Source organism: Pholcus phalangioides, unplaced genomic scaffold (genome assembly GCF_987345545.1).
Source record: "Pholcus phalangioides strain wild (caught in Gottingen) unplaced genomic scaffold, Ppha-v1.0 ptg000014l_1, whole genome shotgun sequence".
Lineage (NCBI taxonomy): Eukaryota > Metazoa > Arthropoda > Arachnida > Araneae > Pholcidae > Pholcus > Pholcus phalangioides.
In genome coordinates, this window is record NW_028301607.1 from 27,088,066 (window position 1) to 27,111,842 (window position 23,777).

General features: G+C 37.2%; 1 protein-coding gene across 1 annotated transcript in view; it reads left to right on the forward strand.

The window, feature by feature from the left end:
• The first annotated feature begins 210 nt into the window (after positions 1-210).
• LOC149078382 (uncharacterized) overlaps positions 211-23,777 on the forward strand; it is a 51,927-nt gene continuing 28,360 nt past the window's right edge. The window contains exon 1 of the mRNA XM_089241468.1: positions 211-398. The gene's annotated coding sequence lies outside the window, so the exon portion shown is untranslated. The remainder of the gene's footprint in view (positions 399-23,777) is intronic.

Genomic DNA, 23,777 nt, shown 5'->3' on the forward strand with positions numbered 1-23,777 from the left:
CTCTCTCTCTCTCCGGAACTCCCACTCTTGAAACTCGCCTTGAACTTACGGGAAACAATATAAAAAAATAATAATAATAATAAAAAATCCAGGAATAGCGATAGAGTTTTTCGGTGGTGGCGCCACACGCGCCACTCGATTCCCACACACACACACACACGCACGGCATTCAATCCTAACTCTCTCTGTATGTGTCTTGCGATTCGTTCCCGGACACACGGCGACTAAAGAAAGCCTCGTTGAAATGCCTTTCTCATGTATTATTCCACATTCCATCGACACCTGGATTTATGAATAGAAAAGGGGGAGCGGAGAAAATCCCCTCGTTTTTTTGTATGAATTCTGGGATTTATCAGCCGGAAGGATTCAGAAATTCGGATAACATCGGGAATATCGAGGTAAGTTCCCTATTTTATAGATTTCTTTCCTTTTCTTTTTCCCTCTTCCTGCGGGAGAAAGTTCTGGAAAAGTTTCGGCACAAAACTTGGAAGGAAAACGCGATCGTTGAGATCAATTCCCTGGGAATTATTTTTGGGTGATTCTGGGGGGGTTTTTCTGGAAAACCATGAAATTTGTTAGAACTTCGGCCAATTTAAGATTTTATCCGGATCGTGAACAATTAAAAAAAATATTTAATTTCATTAAATAAATTATATAAGTTTTTTTCCTTGTACTTTCCAACAAATAGTTCAGCTTTTATACGCTTCCCAAACAGATTTTGTACAGTCCCTGAAGAATGTATTTTTGTAGACCTAGAAAGAGTTATTCGGTTTTTATGTAGGCCTATAGAAAGAGTCGGTTTTTATGTAGGCCTATAGAAAGAATCGGTTTTTATGTAGGCCTATAGAAAGAGTTATTCGGTTTTTAAGAAGTCTTGAAGTTATTTGGCTTTCGTGTAGGCCTTGAAACAGTTTTTCAACTTTTATGTAGGTAAAAAGAGTTTTCAGATTTCACACGGATCTCGAAGAAGTTATTCTTCTTTTATGTAGGCCTAGAAAGAGTTATGCGGCTTTTATGTAGAACTAGAAAGACTTATTCGACTTTTTTATATGGATTTCGAAGAAGTTATTCGGCTTTCATGTCGATCTGGAAAGAGTTTTCAGCTTTTATACGGAACTCGAAGAAGTTATTTGGCTTCTGGAAAGAGTTTTCAGCTTTCATACGGATCTCGAAAAAGTTATTTGGCTTCTGTGTAGGCCCGTGGAGAGAGTTTTTCAGCTTTGAGGTTTCTTTCTATGTAGGTAAAATGAGCTTTTCAGTTTTCACACGGATCTCGAAGAAATTATTCGGCTTTTATGTAGGCGGAGTAGAAAGAGTTTTTCCATCTTTTATACGTTTTTCGGATGTATTATTCAGTCCACAAGAGATTATTAATCCACTTTATATAGCCCTCGAGGAACTTATTCAACGTTCAAACAAGCCTGCATTAAATTATACATCACTGATATTGTACAAGAAGACGTTACTCAGCTTTAAAAATTAAGTTTGAAAAATTGCATTATATTTCGTCTTATAATCATTTACATTTCGTTCTCACAAAGTTATTCAGCTTTACAACCTCATTTTCGACCCTACAAGGAATTATTCAGCTTTTATATGCTTCGCAAAGACGTCGTTTCAGTTTTTTACGACCCTCGAAAATTTTGTACATCCCGCGGAGGAAATTATTCGGCTGATATCTAACCCGGGAAATGGTATTCAGCTCTTATATGACTTGCGAATAAGTTATTCAGCTCTACAAGCAGTTATTCATACCCTTCGTATACAACGAAGGACTTTTTTAAATGAGCCTACATGACATTATATGCAGTTTTGTCAGTGAAAATGCTATTCAGATTTCCAATTTTAAATGTTAAATTTTAATGGATTTCTCAGTGTTTTTACTTTTTTTACTCCCACTTCATCATTCAGCTTTCAGACACTTCTCAAAGAGGTTTTGAACAGCTTGTTCAACTTTTATACTCCACACAAAAATTATCCAGCTTTTATACAGCCTCGAAGAAAGTTATTTGGATTTTATCCAACCCTAAAAAAGTTATTCTGCTCTTATACGGCTTTCGAATAAATTATTCAGTCCTAAAACAACTATCAATACCTTCTATGTGGCCATCAATCACGTTAATCAACTTTATAACAGCGATACATGAAATTATTCAGCTTGTAAATGTTCCAAGAAGACGTTATTTTTTTTTTTTTTTTTTTTTTTAATTGAACAAACAGCACAATTGACAAAACAGACAAAAAAGAAAAAAATTAAACAAACACTTTTCGACCCAAAGGGATATAAGAAACCTTCCATGGGTCGTATTGATACATTACATAAAGAATTTCTGGCAACATACATAGATATATTTTACTACAATTGCTGCATTCAAGTCACACCAACTATATTACCTTAAAAGTTAAACTATAGTCTGATATGTCGAAATACAGATATATTTTCTTACACAACAAAAATATAAACAAATTTTACTCCTTATATCATTTGCAATTGCATTAACTATCGAACGAAACGAACCGCTCCATATCTGCTATTTCCAGTATACGATCCTTTATAGTCTTTTTAAACATATAAAATGATTGCTGTTGTCTAATAATATCATCAAATTCTCTACATATTCTTGGAGCAAGAAAACATATTGATTTTTTGAAAATTGTTTTTTTAGGTAATGGTATTTGATATAAGTATTGTGATCTCATAGTTCTTTGTATATTCACTCTGAGATACCAATCAGGATTCTTATAGATGTATACTAAAACTTTATACAGATAAAGTTGCCGTATATTAAATTGGATCAATGATACTTTATTTTGTGCAGAACTGTTAGTTTGTATAATGTCACGTCGCAAACAGTCATAAAGATTATCAATAGTATGGATTGAATTTTTATATGTTCCCCCCCAAACTTGTAGTCCATATAAAATATGTGGGAACACCCATGCAAAAAATACTTCTTTCAAACTTTGGTGTGAGATGATAGCCTTTAATTTATACGTCATTGCTGTGATTGCTCGTAATTTATTAACAACTTGATCAGTATGATCTTTCCATTTTAGGTTAGATGAAATAATGATTCCAAGATATTTATAATGCTGTACTCTTTCAATGTATGAACAGTTACATATAGTATTTGAAAGAAAGTCGTTACATTCATGAAATTTCATTAAATCTGTCTGTGTGCTTAAGTTAGTTAAATTAAAAAGAACCCATTTAGTTTTGCTAGCATTTAGCCTAAGTCGAAGGTTTCGAATTCTTTTATTTATTGCATGAATGTCTTTTTCCAAATTTTTTATCAGTTCTTCAGTTGTTTCAGCGGAGGAAACTAGAACTGTATCATCTGCGAATGAAACAAGTTGACCGGAAATATTGATATTATGAATTTCATTAATGTAAATAGAAAAAAGTACCGGGCCAAGAACCGATCCCTGAGGTACGCCTGTATCTATTGCCTTTACCTGACTTATCGCATTGCCTACTTTAACTGTCTGTTTCCTATTTGTTATAAAAGATCTGAACCAATCGAGTGGGAGCCCTCTTACTCCAATACTTTTTAGTTTTTCCAATAAGATATCCCAGTTTACTGTATCAAACGCTTTACTGATATCTATAAATACAGCTGCTACTTTTTTGTTATTATTAATTTTATTTTGTATATAATCCATTAATCTAATCATAGCCATTTCAGTATTCCTTTTTTCCCTGAAACCAAATTGATGATGTGAGTAGTAGGCAATGGCGTGTAAATAACTATTAAGTTGTCGTTTTACCCATTTCTCTAATAATTTTGACATAATAGGTAAAATCGAAATTGGTCTGTAATTGTTCATGTCATCTTTATTACCTTTCTTGTATATGGGCGTAACAATCGACTTTTTTAGTTCATTATAAAATATTCCAGTATCTAGAGATTTATTAATCAGATGGGTTATTAGTGATGGGTGGTGACGATAGATAATTTTAATCATTCTTGGTGTCAGACCATCACTTCCTGCTGGCTTATTAATATTAATTGAGTTAACCAAGCTTTCAGTTTGTGGCAAGTCAATTTCGTGAAGAACAATTGAATTGAGTTGAGAACTTTCGTTGTTTACAAAGTCATTTGTTTGATTGTTTACTTCAGTGTCCCTTACTCGATTTATAAAGTTATCATTAAAATCGTTAGCTAGTTTATTTTGATCATCACAATTGGGTAATTTCCTAATTTTTTTGTTGTTTACAAAATGGTTTATAAATTTCCACTGACTTCTTTTATTTGATCCCAAATTGATAAACTTTTCCCTAAAATAATTATCTTTCTGTTTTTTGATTGCTTTCTTTAAATTAGTATTATATTGTTTATATTTGATTTCATAATCATGTCTGAATGGATTTTTACGATGCTTCATATATAGTTTCTCCTTAATATTTATCATTTTAATTAGGTCATTCGTAATCCATTCATTAAGCTTTGCCCTATTCCTATCTTTAACATATTTTTTTTTTATAAATAAGCTTGAATTCAATCTAAGGATGTCAATAAAACGTATATAAGCCTGATTTGTATCGATTTCATCAAACACCCGCGTGAAATCAACACCCCTAATAAATCGTTCAAATAATTCATAATTTATCCAAGTTTTTTCTATATAATTTGAATTGTTATCGCTATTATATGGTGAACATTTTCTTATGTAACCAATTAGTAGATGATGATCAGTGATTCCCGCATCATATACGCCCATTTTACACTGAAAATTATTTTTTAGCGAACGGTAAAACACATGGTCAACATCAGTTGAATCAGTAAATCCGATTCTTGTAACACATTTTTCAAATGAAGAAAAACCATTTAAACAGAATAAATTCAAATAGTCATTAATATTTATGTCATTATCATTGAATAGGTTCACATTCATGTCACCCATAATTACCATATCCGAGTTTTTAAATTTGTTCAAATATATTCTAAGTTCATTATTAAATTGTTCAATGGTATAATTATGAGATCTATAAAATAGTGAAAATATAATATTGAAATCACAAATTTTTAATGTTAAAATTTCTGCTGTCTGAAATTGACTAGAGATTGAATTGACTTTTATACCTTCTCTAATGTATATGTAAACCCCTCCTGATTTATTATATTCACGACAATTATAAAAACTATAATAACCTGGGATTGTGTACATATTCACTTCACATTCCTTAATCCAGATTTCAGTTAGACATATCACATCAAAATCTTCATTAGTATATTTTAAAAATACCATAAAATTATCAAAGTTTTTCCTCATACTCCTCACATTACAGACAATATATTTCAGTGTCGTATTACAAGCTGTTTCATCGGTATTTAGAAACTCTTTTATAGAATTAGGCGAATTCAAGACAGGCACTCTATCGTTGTTCAATTCTATATAGTTTTCAGTTTCCAAGTCAAACATTGTTTACAAGTATTTTTTCCAATTCTTTGGTGTTTCTTATCCTTAATACCGTGGATGTCTCCGTCTGTCTTAAAAACACCTTCCCATTTTTAGTCCAGGCAAACTGGTAGTTTTGTTCATACTTGAATTTCCTTACAGCATAAAACAGTTGCTTGATGTGTCGAGTCAAATGTTCGTTGATGTAAATTCTCTGAGGAGTAAAATTCTTATTGATGATATCAGTATCTAAGGATGGGTGCTTTTTAACAGCATCAATCCAAGTCGTCTTTGATGATTCCTCCTTGAATCTGACAATAATTGGATTAGGTTTCCCCTTTGTGAATGATGGTACCCTATGTGTTTTCTCAATTTTGGTATCTTGGGTGATGTTGAGCACATCCTTTATGTTGTTCAACATTTCAATTATGTTTTCATTTTTCTCCTCAGGAATACCATTTATTTCGATGTTATTTGCTTTACTCCTATATTCTATATCTGAAAGTGATTCTTTTAGTTCAAATATGTCTCTATGCAGTTGAATATTTTCGTTCTTTAATTGCAAGTTTTCATCACGCAAATGGGTTATTTCATTGGATAAATTTCAACTTTGAAATCCAAATTCCAATTTGAATTTGAACGTTATTCAGTTTTTATACAGACCTTGAGGAAAGTTAATCGGTTTCAATTAGCCGTGGAAAATGTTATTTAGCTGTTAAAGCATAGGCTAACTTTCAAACGGCTGATTTGAAATAAATTATTCAGCCCTGAAAGAGGTTATTCATACCCTTCACACAGACACAAAATAAGTTATTCAGCTTTTGTATGGCTCAACGTAACGCTCGTCAGTTTTCACATGTTTCAAGAAAACGTTATTCAGCTTTTACATCGTACAAGAAAACATTATCCACCTTTCATATGATTAAAAAAAAGTTATTCAGCTTTATTGTGGTTGAAAAACGTCATTCAGCTCTTATATGGTTCAAGAAAACGCAATTCGGCTTTTATACGGTTCAAGAAAATTTAATATTCAGCTTTTCATATTGTTTAAAAAAAACGTCACCGAGACTTTAATACACGGCTCAAGAAAACGTTATTCAGCTTTGAAGCCCAAATTTAATTCGATTTTGTCAGTGTTTTTATTTCTATCTTGTCCTTGAAATATTATTCGGCCTTACAACCCTACATTCTATCATGCCAGAATTTTTTTTTAGCTTCCGTGCGCATGTCGAAGACGTTATTCAGGTTTTATAGGATCCTTGAAAAAATTAATTTGCATCTACACAGCCCTTTAGGCCAAGATTACGCTATAAAAGTTTTTAAAAAAGCTCTTTGATAAAACTTGAAATAGACATCCAATAAGCTTATTGGTTACATTCGCTCGAATATAGCAGATGCGATTATTGGTTGCATTTTTCAAGTTTTACAAAAACGAACTTTAACAAAACTTTTATAATGTCATCCCGGGCTTAGGAAGTTATTCAACTTTGAGAGTTTCGGAAATAATTCAGCCCTACAAGAAACTATTCATACTTTTTACGTACCTATCCATCGAGGAAGTTATTCAACTTTCAAACGGCCCTGCATCAGATTATTCAGCTTTCGTGGGACCCGAGAAGACGTTCCTCAGCTGCAAAATTTAAATTTAAGAATGAGAAAATTGTAGCGTAATTTGAATCGATTTTATCAATGTCATCATTTATCAGTTAGTTATCATTCATCATCAGTTATAATTTTTATTCTTCTTTTCCCTAATCTATTAAAAAATTACTCGCTCTTAAAAGGACTCTATGTACAGGGTGTCCCGCAAAAAACGAATGCGGCCTTTATCTCACCAACCATCCGTCGTACAGGTACGATTCCAAATTCGTCAAAGGTGTTCGAAAATTACCCTGTACCAGATTTGAGAGTGAAAGTACACTGTGTAACAAAATAGAGATCTAAAATTTTTATACGGTCCCCCTTTTCCTCTAACTTCCAAACTTCCAATCACGAAGTTGGAGCCCCGTCTTTGCTGAGGCCAACAAGAAAAGATTCGAAGTTTCTAAGCGCAATATTTACTGAGACATTTGAGTTCAAAAGTTGGAGGAAAGTTATGAAAGAACAGCATGAACACTAACGGACATCTCTCCTTTTCCTTATTTCTGATGTCCTTTTCCAACTTTTCTCTGATTTGTTTTCAATTTAAATGTTTCAATGAACACTGCACGTCGAAACACGGAATTATTTTTTTTGTTGGCGTCAGGAGGGACAGGACAACATTTTTCTAACTGGAAGTTGAAGTACAGGGGGGACCGTATAACAAATTCAAATTTTTCATTTTGTTAAACACTGTATTTTCACTCTCAAAACTGGTACAGGGTAATTTTCGAAAGCCATTTGAGCATTTTTCAGAAACATACCTCTACGACGGACGGTTGATGATATAAAGGCTGCTTCAGCATTTACAGGACACCCTGTATGTACAAGTGGTGTTATTCAGTTTATACGGGCAGTCCCAAATTGTTCCCACAGCAGATTGATTCCGCGTTGACTTTAGAAACGTACTTTCCAATACAAAATGTTTTAAAATGACGTGCGATTACTTAAAACTTTGTTTGTGAGGTTCCTATGCATGAACCAATATAAAGCAATCACTATGTTTTCAAAAGCCCAGTTAGAAAGTTTTTGCCCGGTCCCTTCTGAAGCCGACAAAAAAAGAAAATTCCACGTTTGTAAGGGGGACTAATTGGGTAAGGGCAATATTTGTATAAAAGCACATCGGTTAAATTCGAGCGAATGTAACCGATACGCTCATTGGTTGTATTTTTCACGTTTTCTGAAGGATCTTTTATCAAACTTTTATTGTATAATTCTGGCCTGACTGAGGCCTGTATCACACTATAAAAGTTTGGTAAAAGTCCTTTTATAAAATTTGAAAAATGCAGCCAATAAGATCACCGGTGTGTGATTTTCTAGAATGTAACCAATAACCTTATTGGTAAGCTTTTTCAAGTTTTATAAAAGGGATTTTATCAAACTTTTATAGTGTAATCCCGGCCTAATAACATACTTCTCCAAGGAAAAAATATGAACTTGACACGGGACATCGAACTACCCTTCTTTTTTGATGAATGGAATACCAGTTTAGCAACTGTGCATTGAACCGTCCTTGCTATCTTGGCTTCCTGTTTTGGCACCAATACAGAATGGCACTGAGAAAGGACTTGCTGACAAAACCTCAATTTGCATTAAATGATAATTATTAACACTTTAGTTGCGAAAACAGTCGAAAAAATGCTTCTCTCACTGCATAATTTTAGAAATATTTTTTCTTCCAGTTTCTGAAAGATACATGGCAATCTAACTCGGTCATTGCAAATTCAATATAATCCTGGCCTTAGTGAGTTTCTGTATTATAAAATATAATAGTGACCGAATTTCATAGTTATAGCTTCAATGGTTTCGGCTCAGAGATGATTGATTGCCCCATGTAACCTTTGAACCCCCTTATGACCTCCTTTCTCCAGGGGTTAAGTTTTGGAAAAACCCTTTCTTAGTGAGTAAAATAAAACTACTGACCAAATTTCATATTTGTGCCTTCAGCGGTTTCAGCTCGGTGAATGATGAATCAGTCAGTCAATCAGTCAGGACATGTTATTTTATATATACTATAGATCAGTGATTCCCAACGTGGGCGATGAAATGTTCCAGGGGGGTGGCGGTAGAAGCTACGAGCATAACATAGGATTCTATGGGTTAGATTGCGTTGGGGGCGATGGGAGAAAAACATTTCTGAAGAACGGGGGCGATGCGGGACAAAAAAGGTTGGGAAACTATGTTATAGATCAGCGGTTCTTTACCTTTTTTGACTCGCGGAGCCGTTTTCAGTACATAATTTTCACATCGGAGAACTGTTTGACTCGAGGAGCACTTTTTGTATATAATTTTTATGGCGGCACCCTCTAGGGCTCTTTTTTCATTTTTATCTATCAAATTTACTTATTTACTTTATTTTCCTTAAGTCGCCGCGGAGCCCCTGGGAAGTGCACACGGATCCCCAAGTGCTCCGCGGAGTACCGGTTGAGAACCGCTGCTATAGATTATTCGATATCAGGCCTGTAGCTGGAAATTTCGTTCGGAGGAGCACTTTCATTTCGGAGGGGGGGGGGAAACTAAAGTGATAGAACAATAGATTTGTCCATCTTTTTCCCCCTTTTATCGGTCATTTTCTCTCATTTCGGGGGGGGGCGGACCTCAAGTTCACACCCCCCCCCCCCCCACCTGCTACGACCTTGTCGATATAATAATACAAAATTTCGTCAGTTTGAGATGAAAAGCAAACGTCATTTTAATATTCCATCTATATTTTTTGTCAGAAACTGTAACTATAACTTCACAATCTTATTATCGTGCTGCTCGAACACGTGTGTGTCCACCCAGGGCACTGCCCGGGGCCTCATAAAAATGAGACATGATCAAAAATTCCAAGATTAAACTCGGGAATTTTCATAGTATAGACATTCTTTCTAGTATTACTACTACTTAGCCGAACATGCACCTCATACACATTCCTCTAAGTAATTTATAACGAATCTGTGCATGCCGGAATGTGTTGTGTGAGTGTATGTATATGAATGGCTCTAACATATTTATGTTAGAGCTGCGCTTGTGTCGTGTTGTTCCATTTGTGTTCCATATTTTGATGTAAAGATGGTAAATATTTGAATTTTCAAGTTATGTAGTATCATGTTGAAATTCTACTGCTACTAAACCACACATATGCATCTCGTCCACATTCCTCTGCGGAACTACAAACGAACCGGTGCATGTTGGAATGTGCGTGTACGTGTTGTGAACCTGATGGAATTTTCTTTCTGTGTAACGCTTGTTGTGTGTGTAGTACCGCTATCTTCCATTAGTTTTTCCAACTATGAGTGAGGTGCAATGACTGAATAATTGTGTCGTTGTAGGTCTGCTGCTCTCTGCGGCAAAGCTTTTCAACGGGGGGATCAGTCCGCATTTGTGCCTAGAAGTTGGGAACCTCAGAAAAGCAACTTCAGCGGACCACCACTGTGCGTCAACGTGGTCGAACCTGGATCCTCACGATGAGAGTTCAGCACGATGCCCACAGTGTCATGCAGTAGGCATTTCTAGCCAAGTTAGGGGTCTCCGGGGGGACTCCGTAAAGTTACTTTTCTCAGTGGCCGATTATGTTCTTAAGACGGCCCTGGTCCTTCAAACAAGAACCCTGTCAGCCTCCACCATGGTAATATATATATATAACTAATGACTCTTTCCCTTCCACATTATTACGACGCCCCGACATACAGGAAGATATTATACAATGTATAATGACCCCCGGTGTTTCTCCGAATAAGATGTATTAATAGGTCTTAGACAAGTAGCACATGAATGAATGAACGCCAGAACTTTGCCACTGGACTTATCTCGTTGCCGAGATCTCTTCCAGCCCAGCTTCGAGACAAGTAGCACAGACATCCATGAACACCAATAACCGACTGGTCATATAACTGAAGTGTAGGCGCGTAACTTACGTACTCACCCACGAATGGTAAATAAAATTGTAGAATCGCGACTTGATGAATTGCCGCTCAATATATGATCTCAATTTGTCGGTGATTCAAACGTCCTTATGTACTGATCTTTAATTCGGATGTGAAAGGTATAAATGTTAGATCACGCGATTCATATGACTGCACAGAGTACTAGTAATATCGTTCATCTGTATATAAATTCAAATGGTGGATCTTGTTGATTGACACCAGCGGGGCACCGAAATCTCGGTCGAACCTCATCTGACAGACTACAGAGCTCATTCTTCAGCTGCGGAAAGTTGCCAAATGCGGAATCCTTTGTCACATTTTTAAAATGAGGGTGGTGTTCGGTTTTATTTTAATTTCCTGCTCTTTGCCTATTTGAAGTTGGTAAAAAATATATAAAATATGGGGGGGGGGGAAACACACGAGATGAGGGCGGGCAGTCTTCTTTTTGACAGGGTTGCAGTATCGTGCCGGTAGTGGGCCTAGAGATAGAAGGATAAAACACTTTCATCGTTACAGCTACTATACTACTAAACCATACATGTACCTCGTCCATATTCTTCTGCGGAACCTCTAACGAATTAGTACATGTTAGGAATGTACGTATAGTGTAAGCTGACGTGAAGTTTGCTTCTGTGTAATGCTTGTTATTTGTAGTGCTGCCATCTGCCACCAGTTTTTTCTAACTATGAGTAAAGTGAATAGTTGTATTGAATAGTTGTATCATTGTGTAGGCCTGTTGCTCTCTCAATGGCGAGACTTTTCAATGGGGAGATCGGCTCGCATTTGCGCCTCGAAGTTGAGAACCACACAGCTGAAAATCGTCCACGTAAGCAGTATTAAAGTTCATCTGTGTGTTGGTGGAAAATTGAAATAGCTGAACTGGTTTAAGGCCGGGATTGCACTACAAAGTTTTATAAAAGATATTTTCTAAAACATGAAAAACAACCAATAAACCTACCGGTTTCACTCGCTCGAATGTAAACAATACGCTTATTGGTTGTATTTTCAAGTTTTATAAAAGAACTTTTATCAAACGTTTATAGTGTAATTCTGGCCTACGACTAACAATATACCTCTCCAAGGAAAAAAAATATGAACTTGACGCGGGACATCGTAGTACTCTTCTTCTTCTCTTTGATGAATGGAAAACCAGTTTAGCAACTGTGCATTGAACCGTCCTTGCTATCTTGGCTTCCTGTTTTGGTACCAATACAGAATGACACTGAGAAAGGACTTGCTGACAAAACCTCAATTTGCATTAAATGATAATTATTAACCCTTTAGTTGCGAAAACAGTCGAAAAAATGCTTCTCTCACTGCATAATTTTAAAAATATATATATTTCTTCCAGTTTCTGAAAGATACATGGCAATCTAACTCGGACATTGCAAATTCAATATAATCCTGGCCTTAGTGAGTTTCTGTATTATAAAATATAATAGTGAGCGAATTTCACAGTTATAGCTTCAACGGTTTCGGCTCAGAGATGATTGATTGCCCCATGTAACCTTTGAACCCCCTTATGATCCCCTTTACTGCAGGAGTATATATATATATATATATATATATATAATTTTTCAGTTTCCTTTTGTGAACCATACATGGCAATCGAACTCGGACATTGCGAATTCAATATAATCGGAAGAAAAGGGTGATATAAACGCAAAATCTGGGTTTGAACCCAAAATCACCTACCGCTAGTGATTGGAGCTAGACGCTTTTCCACTATTCAATCTTATAACCTCCCACGCAGTACAAGCAAATTTGTCAGGGAAATAATAACTAGAACATTGTTACGAAAATTATGTAAATGGTCGTTATTTATTATGTCACCCGTAAACAGTAACTAACGAATTCCTCTGTAAATCTGGCCAAATTGACGACAAACTTGGTGAATTTGGCAACCGACCCGATGATTCGGCGATGTCATGACGTCACAGGATCTTTCCAGAAGGTTCCCGACTTTGCCTGCTTAAAAGCGCAAGCCAAAGCGGAACTATGGGCAGTTTGTTGAGGTTTTTGAAGACGAGATCTCTTGGATGTGAAAGAAACCGTTCTCGGTTTGGTCAAGTCGCTACTTGTGAATATGTGTAAATAGTTGTTCTGCGAAATATATTTGTGTGGTCCTTGAAATTGCTTCGTGCTTTGCCCTCTCAAGTGCTTGTGGGTATACGTTATCCGGAACAATATACGTACGCCATCTATACAGACTTTAAAGAATTTCATCATAAAACAAATTTCTAATCATCACAGGATGATTGAGCAGGGTACTACGCTCATCATCTGATGGGAGCGCATTGATGCTTAGCGTTTAACTGATGGATATGTATAAAAAGGGTCCTTTACAACGTTCATTACTGCAGTCAGTTTGAAGATAAAAATTCACAATCGCCTTTCTCATAAAAGCTGAGGTCATATTCTTTTTGAACTTATTGATAGATTATCCCAATTAACAATAACCAACTACTCTTTGTTTGTTGCGGAGAGAGCATCTGTGACTGTCATTCCGCTAATTTTTAAAACGTTTTCTTTGCATTTTTCTTAGTTTTACCTTGAAGTTTGCAATCCAATTTCTTTTTTGAATCACAAAGAAGATATTTGGAAAGTAATATTGCTTCAATACGTTTATTTTATGCGCGATTTTTGAGGCTCAGCACGTCATCTTTGAGTCCGCAGTAGCAGTACGATTCAAAATGGGTATTTTTAATGATTTTCCCTTCTCTTTATGTACTTGTTCTCAACTATGAAAAAAATTAACAGCACGGAAATAAAATAAATCACGCTTTTAGGGGTTAAGATAAGATAATGTGGTAGAGAGGTCACATTCCCCGGAGAATCTTCGATCGCTTCTTCCCACAACAAAACAGACCTAATTTTCAAGGAAGCAAGCCCAAGCTGCTTACGGGAGAACTACGCTGGTCTCTCAGCTTTCGCCCAGAATCAGCTTTAAATTCTTTTCTTGGTAACCCTCATTATAACATCATTTCAACAAAAATTTTATTAAATTTATTTCTTTTTAAATAATGTGATAGCAAGAGACGCAAGTATACAGATGATTTATTCTCCCAACAAAATTGCCAAATAACTCAATTAAATATCCCATTCTTTGATCCAAGTAGGAATATCTGACATCTTTGAAAATTGATGGGTGGATCATCACTGCATAAAAAAATTTGTTAAATTAGTCGTCAGTAGATGACGCTACAAACCTACGAGTATTTGAGTTTAATTTTCAGTATGAATCTTCGGCCACTATGGTGGTCGAGTGGTTATAGTGATAGACTCGATTCGCGAGGACCCGGGTTCGAACTCCACCGGTGCCGCAGTAGAGGGCGACTTCAGTTGGTTTTCTGTAGTTTCCAACTTCGAGGCGCGAAATCTTCCGGTAAAAAGTCTCACCTCAGAGAGCAACAAGCCTACCTAGCAGGCGCGGATCTATGTGGGTGGGTATTTTTTCTCTCTTCTTCACATTATTTATTCAGGGAATTGGTTGATTATTCATCACCACCACACCGGTATTAACTTTTACACACACACAGTAACAGACATTTTAACACCAAAATCGATAGGAACCAATTGCGATCGAAGCCAAACATAGTATAAATGGAAAAGTCGTATAAACGTGGTTCCGCTGTTCATCGTACCTCCCCATTAGCGGACACTCCCTGTTAGAGGACAACATTTTTGGTCCCATGGGCGTCCGTTATCGAGAGGTTCTACTGTATTTTTCACCTCCGCACCTTTAACACCTTTACTGTATTGTAATAAGCAGGGCTAGGATTGTTACGATCCAAACTCCAACAGAATATGCTTCATAAAAAATGCATTTACAGCCCAAAAAAACTAAAAATATACCGTAAAAACTTGAAGGATCAGTAACTTACCCCGGGAGTTAACGGAGAATTTATTTTTTCAATGGAAAAAAAAAATACATCCTACCCCAGGGCACCATTAACATCTCGCGAACAGCAATTTGGTGCGCCTGGGGCAAACAATAAGTATTTTACATTAAGGAAAGATAAGCATATTATTACATTAGCATATTGTAAGCATATTGTTACAAATGAACTATGTATGCAGTCATGAATTATGTACACTCGTGTGGAAAATTTGCCCATTGTGTACATAATTCAGACAGAATTTGCATATTGTGTCTATTTGAGGCATCGTGTTGGACGGCCTCACACACCTTCATGTGTTAGACAGAGGGTCCCTGACTGCTAGGAGGTACGAAGAGGAAATCTTAGAGCCATATGTTCGACTTTTCAGGGGCGCAGTTAGCCCCTCGGTTCCAGTTCATGGGCGACAACGCTCGTCCACATGGGGCTTCACCTGGTCAACGATTATCTGGAAAGTGAGAAATTTTCCGCGTATGGATTGGCCAGCCGGACCTAAACCATATAGGACATGTCTGGGGACGCTCTTGGGAGGGCAATTGCATCTCCCCCATCCCCCACTCCGAGGACTTTCCCGGAGTTGAAAACTGCTTTGCCGGAGGAATGGGACCGATTGTCAACTGCCTCGTGTCCAGTATGCCGACCTGTCTGGCTTTGACAGGAGGACCATACCTCCATTTTAGACTAATTTTCGGTTTCTATCTCGCAACGTGGATGTTGGACATCCCTGCAATGATGAGCTTTACAGCTAAATCCCTGCGTACTATGACTTTTGTAAGGCACGTCTCTTTCTCTGTTATAACCGCATATTCGTAACAAATTTCCTTAGAATCTGTCCATTGGTTTTTCAGAAACTCGACATAATGTGCTAATTTTCTTAATTTTGCACACGAGTGTATATATAATATGGTGTTCCACATTTTTTCCTATTATTTGCTTTATAAGAGATCCAGTCTTTTTTGTATTTCTATTAGTGCCTGAATGGCGATTCTTCCTGATTGATATCTTCTCTGTTTCTCTTCCAAGCTTCGCATTTATGTATTTGATGTTTAACGTCACTGATCGCTTTCTCACAAAAGATGCATCTTGGGAGATCTTTTATGAAATATTTTTTGCTATACACCAAAGGTGCGATGTTCTGTCAGAAGTCTGAACTTGATTGAAGTAGAAATCACCCTGCTGCATGTTCAGCGACACTTTTGGGAATATTTCGTAGGTAAATCTTCCATTTGGTGAACAGTTCCCAATGTTGAAAAGACAAGGCAGGCTTTTTCACGGCTGGAGCTTATAATAATTTCATACCTTTCGGGCTGTTATGCCGTGTTCCGGGCCTTCTTTGCAGATGACGTTTCGTCCACTACTGCGGTGGGCATCTTCTGTGCAGTTTTGGACAAGCGATTTTGTTGCAGACGCGGAAGGATCAATATCGTTGTTGTGACGTCGAGTAAGTTGACGTGTTGATGTTGATGGGACGGGGCGGCTTCTGATTGGTCGGGTGGAGATCTGAGTCTTCAAATTTTATTGTGGGTGGTCCGAGTTCGGAAGAGTTGAATTTCCTAACCGTCCTGATCTTTGTATTTCGGAATGTCGGGTGCCATATTTTGCTCAAGCGCAGCTCTTCTTCCTCCCTGTTGAAATTATGTTTGTGCTTAACGATGCCGCGAAGCTATTGAGATCATTAACAACACGCGCGGCTTAGGTTTTCTGAACATTGTTCAGCGGTGGTCAAAAAATCGAATAGAATGCTCGGTTTCATTCTCAAAAAGGTCTCTTCGCGTTCTGCTAAAGCGATCCTCTTCCACTTTTCCGGGACTTAGTTCGTCCTGGATTGGAATACGCAGTCAGGTTTTGGAGATCATACCTACGGAAGGGACATAGACTTGGTTTTCGGGGTGCAGAAAATAGCCACGCGTGCTCTTGATGGCATTCCTGGGCTTAAGCTATGAAGAGAGAGAGACTTGTTCTTTTTTTTTTTGAAATTGAAGAGCGATTTCCAATTTATATTGGAAGAGCGCAGGGATATGAATGAAGTGTTTAAAAAATTCAGCGGGTTAGATAAAATGGACCACGAGTCACTAATACATCGACAATCAGCTGATTCGACAAGGAAACGCCAGTATCGATTGGTAAAGGACAATTATAGGCTGTGGTGTGTCGCAGGAAGTTTTTCTCTAATAGAGTTATGAATAAATGGAAATGGAATAGATAACCTCTGGGGTCGTGAATTCTGACGTTTAACAAGAAATACGATAAACATATTGGGATAAATCGAGAAGTTATCCATACTGAGATGAGACAGCCATATTTTTTTATGGCGGTATACTTATATTTTATCTTAATTATTGGTTTCTTATTGCACTTATTGGATTGCTGTATTTTTGATATAGTTTAGATGTACATTCGACATCCATATTTTTTATGGGCGTCTTTTTTCAGCCACCTCGTTGGGCATTTTGTCTGTTGTGGTCTTTGTATTTGTATCAAAATTATGCAATGTCATAGAAATCCTAGCCCTAGTTATGAGCATTATGCCAAATGGTCTCAATTGTTATCATCAAAGCATTTCGGACACAATTAAGGTAGAGAAATCTAACCTACTACAACACAGGAAAATAAAGTGCAGTTGTGTATTCTTACCCAACTTCAAACCAACTAACATATTCTAATTCTGTGGCAACAAAAACCGTACTTAGTACTTTAATTTCGCCCTGGAAATACCCCTGATTTCCTGAACAATGTCCCAGAGCGGTTCAGAGAACATGTTTCAAGTCTTTTTTCTTTTTTTTAAGTACTTTCAGAGTGAAATTCGAAGCCATGTTTCTGATAATCTCGAAAATTAAAAAAAAAAAAAGCCTCCATGTTAGAAGCGATTCCAATGGAAACTCTTGTGGATCGTGTAAAACAGGATTTTTTTTTATTTTACTCTCTTAAAGTCTCTTGGGAAAGTTTCGGTCACGTTTACTATCTTTGCCTTGACCTTATACAAGAAGTGAACTGCGCCTGGAAGTAATCACTGTTGTTGGATTTACTCGTTTTCTTTTTGATCCATTCGTCTCAATTTTCTGGTAGAATTTCCACACGCTCACGGTAAGTCACAATGGTGGGATTTTCTGCAAACGTGTATCCGGCAAATAAAGTGAAAATGCTTTTTATTGGGGAAAAATAACCTAAATATAAGAATATTTTGTGCCGTGGGAAGGCGGCAGTTAATATGGACGGAATAAAGTTTTTCTACTTTTCGGAAAATTGGGAAAAATCCAACAGTGGCGTGTTTACGGCATGTCAGATTCATCTTATTGTTTGATCTGTGGATAATTAGAAATGATAAAGTTCACCCTCTCTCCGACTCCTTATGATTTGGAGTATTTAAATTGCTTTAAGACACATGTTCTCAAACTATGCACCGTCAAACTTTTTCAGGCTCGTCGTAGAGCGGTGGCCCTGACAAAGGTTTATCGAAATTCCTCTATTAAGCGGCTTTTGGGTAGCCGTGGAATAAGCGTTGATTAGGGAAAGGGGGCGTCACGGATGCGAAAAGTTTGAGACCCCCCACCCCCGCCCGGTGGTTTCCACAAAGGCACCTGTTTGTACGTTGAATTAAGTGGAAAACACGGACGTGACGGATTCAATGGTTGACACGGAATATTCTATTGCATTTGTCGACGTGTTGAATTTAGTGATTCTACTTGACATGCCAAAGTCGAGGTATTTGTTGGCATGTCGAGATTGGTGGACTTTGTCGACATGATAAATCTAGTTGACCATGTAGACGCAAAAACTTTTAGTGAACCTTGTTGGCACTTCAAGTTCAGTGGATTTTATTAGCACGTCATGCTTTGTGTACGTTGTTGACATTTCAAATCGAAGTATTTGCAGAAATTTCAAGTTCAGTGGAACTTGTCGACAAGAAAAATTTTGTGGACCTTGTCGACAAGTTAAAGTTGAAGTATAGTATTCATAGAAATGTCAAAGTCAATATACCTGTAGATATTACAGTCGAGGTATTCGTTATGGTTTGAATACTTTTGAGGAAGAAAAAACACAGGAAAGAAATTAATGTGTTCAAGTGCAACTGACACATCATCTGCAATACACCTCTTTCTCTAGACTGATTGGTCTCATCCCGTGCCAAAGAAGTCACGGGAAACAAAATTTTGGGAATGTTAAAACAGTTGAAAATTTCCAATAGGGTCCACGTACATACACACACCGTAATATACACTCAAACTCTTCTACAGCGAACCTCCAGATACAACAAACGAACTTATTAGTCCCGTCTGTAGAACGCTCTCTTATTAGAATAAATTCAGAAAACCTGAAATATGTCCACTGTTTCTGAATTTATTCAGAAATAGTGGACAAAATTTTCGGTCTCTTGAAGTTTGCTAGAACTGGGTTTGATATTACAAACATTTGGCTCATACGGAGGCTAAAAACTTCTCATCTAGATTGAGCTATTCAAGGCGTTTAATTTTAATACCAACAACCGTAAAACGAGGCTCATAACGACTCACTCACTGGACAAAAGGCACAAAATAGCTCACGGGAGCTGCTCAGCCAGCACAACATCAGTCACTTTTTCATTCTATTCCAAGCGTCTAATTGATAAGAAACGGGACCGCATCATGACCGAAGAGCGCATCAAGTTACGATTCCTTCCATCAAGTCACATTAAGGTCATCAATAGCCATTCCGATCGAAATGCTAGATCTTTGTTTTCCCATAGCGCTTGCTGGAATGAGAAGAGAAAAAACACGAAACACACAAAACAAAAAAAACTAAAGCATACCATCGATTAGTTTGCTTTCGAGAACATTCTTTTCTACCGTAAGAACTTGGAATAGACCCCGAAGGCACACGCGGTATTAATACAGTACGGACAAACCCAAAAAAGAAGGAAAAGCGTACATTACGCTCGATGATTAACCTCACGTGGTAGCATTTTCCGCGAGATAAACGACCCGGTCCCGAGCATAAAAGAAGATAAGCCTCTGGTAAAACATACGGACATCTGGTCAGGATAACAAAAGTCATCAAACTTCCTGGACGAGGGTTGAAAGGCTCACTTATATCCCCGTATCCCAGAAAGGTAACTGACCCATCTCTCATCGCTTGTGTACCATCGGTTATGCTATAACGTGTAACTGGATCAAATGCAAGAAAAACTTTTCGTGTTTTTTCCTACGAGGCTTATACAGTCGGATCCCGTTATAACGAAAGTGACTGGAGAAATCACTTCGTTGTAATGAAATTTCGTTATAAAATAGTTTTCGATTTTACTAATTTTAACATTCGTTGAAGCGGAATTTCATTCTAAGGAAAAAGTTACGTGTTTACGTTCTAGATCGGAGGGGTATCTCAAACTGTGCTCCGCTAACCTTCGCCAGGGGTTTTCCGTAGAAATATTGTTAATCCTAGAACACTAATTAATGGAAAAGAAATTGATAAAAACTGCATGTTAACTGCTTATACGTCTCCGAGATGTGGAGTTAGTATTACAGGGTTAAACTGCTCTGGGGAGCCGCGAATAAGCGTTAATTAGGGTAAGGGGCGCCCCGAATGGAATAGGTTTGAGAACCCCTGTTTTAGGTAATAAAAAGAATGAAAAATTGAATTTCAAAAATAACTCAAATCAGCTAAAACTAATTAGGCATTGAATTTTTTTTTATGTTGTTTTAGGTCGGGATTACACTATAAAAGTTTTGTAAAAGTGCTTTTATAAAACTTGAAGAATATAACCAATACACTGTGTGTGTGTGATCGGTTGCATTTGCTCGAATGGAACCGATCAGCTCATCGGTTGTATTTTTCAAGTTTTGTAAAAGCACTTTTACAAAACTTTTAAATGTAATGTAATGTAACTAAACTTTTAGTGTAATCCAAGCCTTACTTACTTATCATATTTTTGACGCAAACATAATCCTCAATTATTATTTTTTCTGTACAAGTATTATGGAGAAAACAACAAATTTCTCTAAAGTACATACGTGTTTAAACGCTTGCGATGCTTGAAACTAATGCTTAAAAGATTTCTTAAGATTAAAAATTTAATTCTTAAAAGATTACTTAAAGATTAAAGTACCAAAGGATGTTTAAAGGTGGCGCGAGTTCGTCCTTGTCAGAAACTTTATTGACACAGGGGTGCAACAGAAACGGCGACAAGACCGCAGAAAAAGATTGCTACCGCAGGGAGTCCCACACTGAGGGATTAGCGAACCAACCTCGCGGTGAGCCGTTCGGAATTGGCAATTAATTGTAGGTCCCGGGGTCTAATTAGCCCTCGTGTGCAGAAAATGACCGTGCAGACTTATCTCCTTACAAGATTAATCGCGGTCATTTAAATTTCGATACGTCCGGTATTTTGACTAAGCCTTCCTATGTTTCCAATAGACTTGACCGACCCAAAAAATTAAAACCTATTTTTGCCTCTACAGATTGTTTTTAATTCGGTTTCTTTCCCAATACCATAGTTGAAAATGGAACAATCTCCCCTCTACTATTGTTAACTCCCCCACGATCTCCGATTTCTTGTCAAATGTTTGTATAGGCCTTGGGCCAACAATATTGCATAAATAAATAAATAAAATATGAGTGGGCTGGTAACTGGTGAATTTCGGGAATGAATGTCTCGAAAAAATACATGTTTCTGGGAAATGTCTTGAACGGAGGTCCCGTGAAGACGGCTACATCAGCGTCATGAAAATTTGAAAGTCTAGTTTTTTTTTTCCACGGGATCCTATATTTGCTTTTTAAATTTGAAATTCCAACTAGGTCCAATTTTTCAAAGATGTTGAAAGAGTAGATAGATAGATAGAACCATTCGCAACCCCGGACTGACGCAAAGCAACTTACTTCCGTTACCTCAAAAGAGGCAGGATTGTGTAGGAAAAAAATTAGCAAAGATTTATAGCAGTGTACCACCTTGCCCCGTGCTCGCAAGTATCGAATCACTCGCGTCGTTCCCCCCATGAAGACAGCCATCAACTCGATGTAACTTATAAGCGATTTGACTAAAATGGATAGCTGAATCCAATGACTATCCAGAAAGATTGCACGTACGCCTTTAAGTGCCGGAGACTGCAGCCAGGGATTTCAAAAGGTGTGGAAAAGACTTGTGGGGCAATTAAGAATAAGTTGGCATGTTGAAGTGAGAAAGATTTGAGAATGGTCTAAATACACAATATATATATATACACAAAATATATACAACGCCTCCTGTGACGGGAAACGAAGAAACAAAGCCTCCGTCTATTCCAACATTGTACTTTCCATGTTGAAAATTAGATGGAGATGTGCGTATTTGAATGACCACATTGGTTTTTCCTTACTCCAGAATCAACTTCGGAGAAGTTTTTCCTTGAATCCAAAATTGTTTCCTTTCGAGGTCACTCATTTTGAAACAGAAGAACTATGAAACATCGCTATAAGGCGTGGCACTGACTTACGCATGCCCTCCACATCCTGAAGCAGGGCCCCCAGGCTGGGATCTTTTACGGGCTCCCGGACCAGACTTTCACGGGCCCCTTTGTGATGAATTTATAGCGTGAAAAAAAAATAATGAAAATCAACCCGGGCCCCAGGGCTGCAGCCTTGTCAGCCCACCCCTTGCGGGGGCCATGGGCTTACGGGAGACCGGGGTTTTTTTGTCCCACGGGTAGGTTGCCACACGCTTAATTTCTCGGACTATAGATGGTGCTTACTGTCCATAATGGTAACAGTTTGTGTATCTTGTTAAGGGGGATTCTTCTTCCTATCTACCTTGCATATGAATGTGAAAGTATGTTTGTTCTTTATACAGATCTATAGTTTTAGACCGATCGTCGCCGAATTTTCATATATACCAAACAGGGCCGGGATTGAACCGTAGGTTACTTTATAAAAGTTCGTCACAGCTGGGCAAAACCCGAAATGGGCGAAAAACCGTGGCGCAACATTGGTTCCTGGGCCTGAACAATCACTTTCGGAATGTTTACTTTGGTTACCGTGGTTCCCTAGCAATCGAAGAAAACCCGGGTGTAGCGTCGGGTATTTTTGCTAGTAGGCTATATTCATCGGCTTCAGACACCTGGTTTGGTGACAGATCAGCACGGTGCATTTCCGCACGTAGGGAATTTGCTGACACTTCCGCAAAACAATGGGCCCCCTCTTCTTGCTTTTCTTTTTCTGTTTTTCTCTTCCTGCCCTTCCGTCTTTTCTTCCCGCCCCCACCATAAATGGCCTGAAGTTATGAGCGGGATGCATCCACATGAAGTTGTGCCAATAGTCTTTCATGCATATTCGTGATTGAAGTTATGGTAGAGTGGTAAAAGTTATGAATAGAGCCCGGATTATATGCACTAAAAAGTGGCAAAATATGCTCTAAAAATATGCAAATATACACTTTAAAATACAAAAATATGCACGCAAAAATATGCACTTAATACAAAATGTGCACTTAAAATACAAAATATGCACTTTAAAATACAAAAATATGCACTTTAAAATACAAAAAATATGCACTTAAAATACAAAATATGCACTTAAAATACAAAATGTGCACTTAAAATACAAAATGTGCAATTAAAAGGCCAAAATACGCACTGAAAATTCCAAAATATTCAACACCCCAGAATACGGATTAGAAACCTTGAAAAAATCTAAAATTCCGAAATTTGTATAAAAAATGAGAAAATATGCATTAAAAAAAATCACCACGCAAAAAAAAGCAAATGTGTTTTTAAATGGCATCTTTTCTATTTCTTAGTGTGCATATGTATTCATTTACAAAAAATTACCCCCTCATATACCGCATATGCAAAAAAACTTCTACATATTTTTTATTCTGGCATTTTTTTAAATTTTCAGTTCGATGGAGTAGCTCAATAACGAAAATACCAGTAGGAAAAGAATTTTGACACCATTTCTTGAAAAAAATTTAACACTTTGACATATCTCT